The sequence below is a fragment of the Astatotilapia calliptera genome, chromosome 15 (genome assembly GCF_900246225.1).
Source record: "Astatotilapia calliptera chromosome 15, fAstCal1.2, whole genome shotgun sequence".
NCBI classification, from domain to species: Eukaryota; Metazoa; Chordata; class Actinopteri; order Cichliformes; family Cichlidae; genus Astatotilapia; species Astatotilapia calliptera.
Window position 1 is genome coordinate 7,714,320 of NC_039316.1, and position 6,509 is coordinate 7,720,828.

At 40.4% G+C, this 6,509-nt stretch overlaps 1 long non-coding RNA gene across 1 annotated transcript; it reads right to left on the reverse strand.

Annotated features, from left to right (window-relative positions):
• Positions 1-222: 222 nt before the first annotated feature.
• LOC113006802 (uncharacterized) lies at positions 223-5,584 on the reverse strand. Its single transcript, XR_003269806.1, has 3 exons — positions 5,431-5,584; positions 4,966-5,160; positions 223-582 (listed from the first exon to the last, which is right to left on the reverse strand). It is a non-coding gene; the product is annotated as an uncharacterized LOC113006802 (long non-coding RNA).
• Positions 5,585-6,509: the final 925 nt, after the last annotated feature.

Genomic DNA, 6,509 nt, shown 5'->3' on the forward strand with positions numbered 1-6,509 from the left:
TGCAATGTACCTTCACTTTTTCACTTTTGGAGGGTTTCCATACCTTTTTTCAACCGTGTGATTTGGTTTAGATGGTGAGGTTGTTTGCTGCTTCCTCTGATCAAGTCCAGGATTGAGAACCATGGTCCAAGTAAAATTACCTCAAGACCAAAATGGCTTGACCCCAGCATGTCTGTGTGTGTGTGTGTGTGTGTGTGTGTGTGTGTGTGTGTGTGTGTGTGTGTGTGTGTGTGTGTATGAGAGAGAGAGTTAGAAAATCAGGTATAGAGTGGGGGTTGGCTTTCAGACAACTGCAGGACAGGGGCTTAGTGGGGGTGTAAGGTAAACCCCTGTGGCAGCAGGTCATGTTAAAACAGCATAGACAAGGGGGGTGGAGGGGCAGGGGACTTGTGTTTGTATACAGGGAACCCCGGGCAGCTCAGTAAAAAGAGCTTTATTATTTAGGCCTCTGCCAAGCAGAGATCAGGGTGGAAAATGCACAGGATCCCCGGCGCCAAGTCCCTTGCTCTCGGAAAATCCGCCCCAGAAGCGTCTAAGCGTAGGGCCTGGATTTAATCACCCAATGCAGCATTTGTCCTCAGTCTGGAGGGAAAAAAAGTTACAATCAGTCTACATCTATATGACCCTCAACCTTTTCTCTTAAAAGACACATTTTCTGCCATGTGTAGTTTTAATTTGGGGTCCAAAGAGGGAAATAAACTGCTGAAATAACTTAATGTAACATGTTCTGCAACTCCATGCTTGTTGATAAGGTATATAGCTTGATAAGGCACTTTTTAAAGTGGCAAATAATATTATTTTCCTGACATCTGTAATTATACTTTCCAGAAACAACAGCACTGCAAAAAACAGAGTTATTAGTTAGGTCTGAATTCAACAGATAAGCCTCAAGCTAAACATTCTGGTTGTTGCTGTCTTTGCACTGGGAGTGAGATCTGACTGTAAATTGTGCACACTCATACCCACAAATCCTCTCCTGCTTATCATTTTATTCATTCTAAATGGGACCATGATTTATGAAATGAAATTAATGTTTGTACTGAAGAAAAATTCAATGAAGCAAATAAGTCCATATCGTCATTAGGTAGGTGTTTTCTGAGGTCATAAATTGAGTGAAAACTCAGTCATAAACTTCTATTCAAGTAGCCTCCTTTCCAGCCATACAGGTTTAAGGCATTTCGTTTAATATGCAGGCTAGGGTTTGAATCCAGTAAATCAGAAGGTAGTGCAATACTGGAAATGGGCAAAAAGCTCTGTCATAATGAAACGGTCACTGTTCCCGTTTACTCGTGGGCAAATCCAATAGTGCAGAGCTCCAGAGCCAAAGTGCTCATCACTGCAGAGATCCTGGACAGTTCACGCCATAAAATTCAATAAAAGCGATAAAACACACTGATAACACAGTCGGCAAATGGCTTTAGGTCTTAGCTCTTGTGGCTTGTTTGTCGATGGAAACTTCTGCACCCGTAATTTGGAGCTGTTATCAGAAAAACACAGTCTTTGGTTTATTATCTGGCATGTTTTTATAATTTTTTCCACATCTAAGTAGTTCGATTTTAAAGCTGAAAAAGTGTGGAAAAATAATATCTAAAAGCTCATTAAAGCCATTTCAAAGGTAGCAGTCAAGCACTGCGTCTGATTTCTGTGCTTGCTTCATAACACCACCATTTATTAGTGTTTTTAGCAGAAAAACCATCAGGACAAATTTGAGGATTGTTGAAGGAAATATTTTTCACCCACCCTGCCTACAGGCAAAGTTCTATCTGCTTCGAATCACCCACCTTGCATTTTCTGCCCAGAAAGGACAAGCTTGCTTGCTTTCCTTCCTATAAGCCAGCGGCAATGACCTCAGTTTTAATGAAGACCAGCAGGTGCCTGTTTTCTTCCCCTTCACCAAACAGTGCCACACACCCATAATTACTTCACTTTGCCTGCATGAAAACTGAAATTATCAGAACTGGACCAGTAATGCCTGAATATGTCCGAGGTGAATGTTGAAGATTCTGTGACAAACTCATTCAAGTTTACCTTTGCTCTGATTTGTAAGGTACGTGGATTGTATTACATCACATTTTTAGAGAGAATGGACTGTTGGAAAAGTTTGACATATTGTCCAGTCCTTGTTTCAACCTGTTGTATGCAACACATTGGATTTAATCACTGACATGTACAAGAAAGCAACAAGATAGTGATGGCCATGAAGCTCAAGAGGAGGTGGAATCCCCGGGGGGTTACAGTGGGTGACCCACCGTGGTGTTCTGGTATCTTTAGTTAATGTGTAATTAAGTGACAGTTTAATACAACACAAGCAGTTTAACACAAAATGATATCAAGTGAATTAATTTGTCATGCGCCCCAGTGTTTTTGAGTTTCATGTTATTTTGTTATTTCATCTGTATTCCAGTTTCTTTTCAGTTATCTAGTTATTCGGTCAGGCCTAGTTTGCAGCTTAGTTCATGGTTTATCAGGTTCCCCTTGTGTCATGTCTAGTTTCCTGTTTTATTTTGTAAAAGGTCTTGTGTTCTGTGTTCATGTTCTTAGTTGTACTCTCCCCTGTCCTGCCATTAGGTTCATGTATGTCAGCTGTTTGCCCTCGTGTGTTTCCTCTTCCCCTAATCACCTCCTGTGTACTTAAGTCCTCTGTTTTCAGTGTGTCATTGTCAGGTCGTCTGTTTTCCTCGCCACAGTCACGGTTACTGTCATAGTTAGCTTTCATAGTTTGTTCCCAGTTTAGGTTTCTGTTTAGTTATTGCTCTTGTGCTGCTCTCGTTCTCGTTTGTTTTATTCATGTTCATCAGCAACAATAAAAGGCTCGCTTTTTGTTTAAGTTCCCTCCCGTCTCCTCACTTGTGTTCGCACCTGGGTCCACCACACACACACCTCCGCACGGTCTGTCTCCACAAACCGTGACACAACTTTGAAGACGAATGTTGGCTATTTACAGTCTGCATCGCACTTTTTCCAAGTTTAGTAATTAGCAAGCGTCTGCATATAGGTCTGCATCTTTTATGCATACTATGGGCAATCATGTTAATTTGCTTGCTACCAAAGCAATCACAGATAAAGTTTTTGTATTTTTCAGTCTCTAATAACTTCAGTCTCAGATATAAGAAAGAGAGGACAGGAGAGGAAGACAAGATAATATCTTAAGCTATGATATGGAATGTAAATATGGTAAAATGCAATGTCCTAATCTCTGTTTACTATTTGGATCTGCACATGAAGTACACTTGATATTATCTTGTTTTAAAATCTCTGACAATAAAATGAAATAAGAATTTTTCTACTGGTGCAAACTCAGTCACCATTAGGAAAGGTCCTGAGTAGCAGCAGAAACATGAGGGAGACACCATTAAGTAATATATACATCTCTATATAAATATTCATATTAATATACACAATAGGAATATATACTAACTACCTCCATGATGTGAAAAAGTGCTTGTACCGAATGCAGTTTTTATCTTTTGCCCTCTATTGAAATTAAAGGTTGTTTTTGTTTTTTTTATAATGCTTCAAAATAACTCTACAAATACACGCCCAGATCAGGTGTCAATACTGCTTCTGTGAAACAGGCTTCTAGAAGAAGTTCAATTTGTAAAACGTGCCAATTCCACCTTTACACTAGCCTTATACTGGTTACCGGTTTGGACTGAAGTCATGATGGCTCATGTAACATCTGCTTATATATTGTAGTGTGCAGCTGTCCAAATCCACAAAGAGCGGTAAGGCTCTGAACCAGCAGCAGCACAGGTCAGCCGACCACAGCTTGTCCACAAGGAAAACAAATCTACTGGAGCTCACAATAGACAATATTATCCGACTTATTTCTAAGTGAGTCATTTAACCTCACTGCACTGCTGCAGCAAAACTTAGGGTTCCCCCACTTGCCAAATCCCACTCCCATCTTTTACATACAGTCTTTGGTTCCATAGTGTCTTTATATCTATAAGACCTGCTTCACAGCTCTCATTCTCCTCACAACCCATTGAGCTGAAGCATTTAACATTTAATCAGCTGCATGCACTTATATCTCCCGTTCCTTAAAAACCTGAATGTTTTCATAGGTATAAACAAAAAATAATCAATTGTGCTTTGGCATTTTTGTTTCTGATGAGTGAATGAAACCCTCAATTAAGAGTTCAGCTTTGGAGAAAGGTTTTAACCTGTCTACACTGGTGAATTTAGTGGGAGGTCACCTGCCAGGACCTTTGCTTTAAAATGCAATCATAAAAATCTTGCTTTCGCTCTCTTCCTCTGACTCCCGCACTAGCCTGAGAAAACACAGAGCCAAACACATTGTAGGTCTCTTTTTATACAACTACATCATGCTTCGCTGTTCCAATGCACTGCTGGCCACCACCGCCCATCGGCACGTGTTCAAAGAGAACATCTTACGCAAATATCACCTGCCATTAAAAAGAAATATATCGCCTCCACGTTAACTTTGATCCATCAAACAGATTGTGAGATCCCAAGCAAACTCATTGTCATTGAACTGACAGTCGTCATCGTGGATGAAGATGTTCAAAAGTTAAGGCACAGAGAGTTATATTCCCAACACACCCTGTTTGTGATTCACCAAACAAACACAGCTGCTGTTGGCTGATCGCATACAGGCACCGATCCAGCCTTTACACTCTTGCACAGTACAGTAAGTACACAACTGAAAAAGCTCAGGGTAGCATTTTAGGATCTTTCAGGCCACTTTGCTTTGCTGTTTTACTGTCACAGATATCACTGAGCATCAATTGGCAGTGTTACTCTGAGTCTGCTGGATCTAAAAAATGCATTCATGGCAAAGAGAAAGTAGATCCTCAGGACATAATAAAAAATAATGTGGTCTTTAAAATTAGATCTTAAAATTGGGTAAATGCAACCTCAGATGAGTAACAACACATGTGATATTATACTGTGTCATTATTTATCAACAAAAATTAAGCCAAAATGTGGAAAATTTCTTACTGTATCCACAGGAATTGGGAAGAAGGAAAGAAGCAGCAAAGTCATACGAGTACACGTAGACACAATGTACTCGATTCATTGATAAACAGCAAGTGCTTGCACCTCTATACAAGCAGATCTTTTGGAAGTTTGCTGGTTTGGAGCGTTCAGGTGTGTGTTAATCCAGTGCCAAGCAGGAAAGACACCAGCAATGACCTTAATGAGAAAGAACATTCAAGACAGCTGCCGATCTTCACATGAATGGACACAGCACAGCAAATTCACCCCAAAGGTCAAAAAATGCAATTCTCAGAGAAACTGCAACGTGTAGCTAAAAGCTAACATAAATGTGTCTTTAAGCTATGTGTCTGTGCACAGTGTAGTAAGAATGTGAGAATCTGCTCCAAATTTATTCTGCCTTTGGATAACATGTATGTAAATCAACTAAAAAAAAACAGAAGATTTATTCATATGTCTTTAAGGAACCTGTTATTCTGCTGCTCCACGGTGCACACTCTTTCTAGTCTTTGATTTACTCCGTGTCAAAATCCTGCTGTTCAGTCATTCTCTGCCTCCCTCGGATCCTCTGTCTGCTTCTCATTTGTCCAGCTCACTACTGGACGAAACAGGTGTGTGAATCAGCATGCAGATCCCTGATTTGCTGGATCAGCTGTCTGTCTGTTTCCTTTATTGCCCTGCTGGCTGCACATTATGTAAACCCCTCATGTTTGAATTTTAATATGTTTGAAGAAGAAAATAAGTCATTTCTCTGGAAACAATTCCTTGGCAAGAAAAGGTCAACTGCAAATGTGATCATTGAGCGTGAAAAGGGAAGTTACATCACTGCTACAAAAAGCCAGCTGGGTGAATTATGAATTATGATCAATCATACTCAAAGACTTCCACAAAGCCTAGTGAATATGTAGCAGCAGCAGCAAGAGCTGGCTTCAGCAAAGTTAAGTCAACTACTGAACCCAGCACCTCTAAAGCTTCTGATTTGCTCAAAAGAAATATTCCCAGCAACCTTGTGTCTGGCTAGCATGCAAGGGGACCAAGTGTATTTCGGTTTGCTGCATTATATTTTTGGAAAGTGGGGGATGCATGTGTGCCTTCTTCTATCACTAAACACAACATAGGAGCTTAAAGGGTCAAACAAGCCCCTGGCAGCTCAGGTTTTATGGATAGACATACACTTTCCCTCAGTGCCAGTGAAGCTTTTATTCCCATCCCACACAAAAAATAGTCTTTGCTTGTGTCTGAGCCTTTTGTATTCCTTTCAAAACAGAAGTCATCATGCAAAAATGTGAAGTGATGCAACAAATGTTGTTCTTGGGGCAATACAAGCTGATAATGCATTGCATGCAGTTGGCTGCCCCCCCTTTGTGTTGCTGAGTTTGCTACAAGCGAAACTTAATCACAAGCTAAACGTGAGACTTTGTTAGTCCACGAGGGGAAGTTTGGTTACTTCATTAGTAAGAATCAAGAAGTGTGGTAGATAAAACATTTAGATAATGTGCACGGGCTACACGACATAGGTTTTCTAGCAGGCCAAAGGTCTCTCAGAG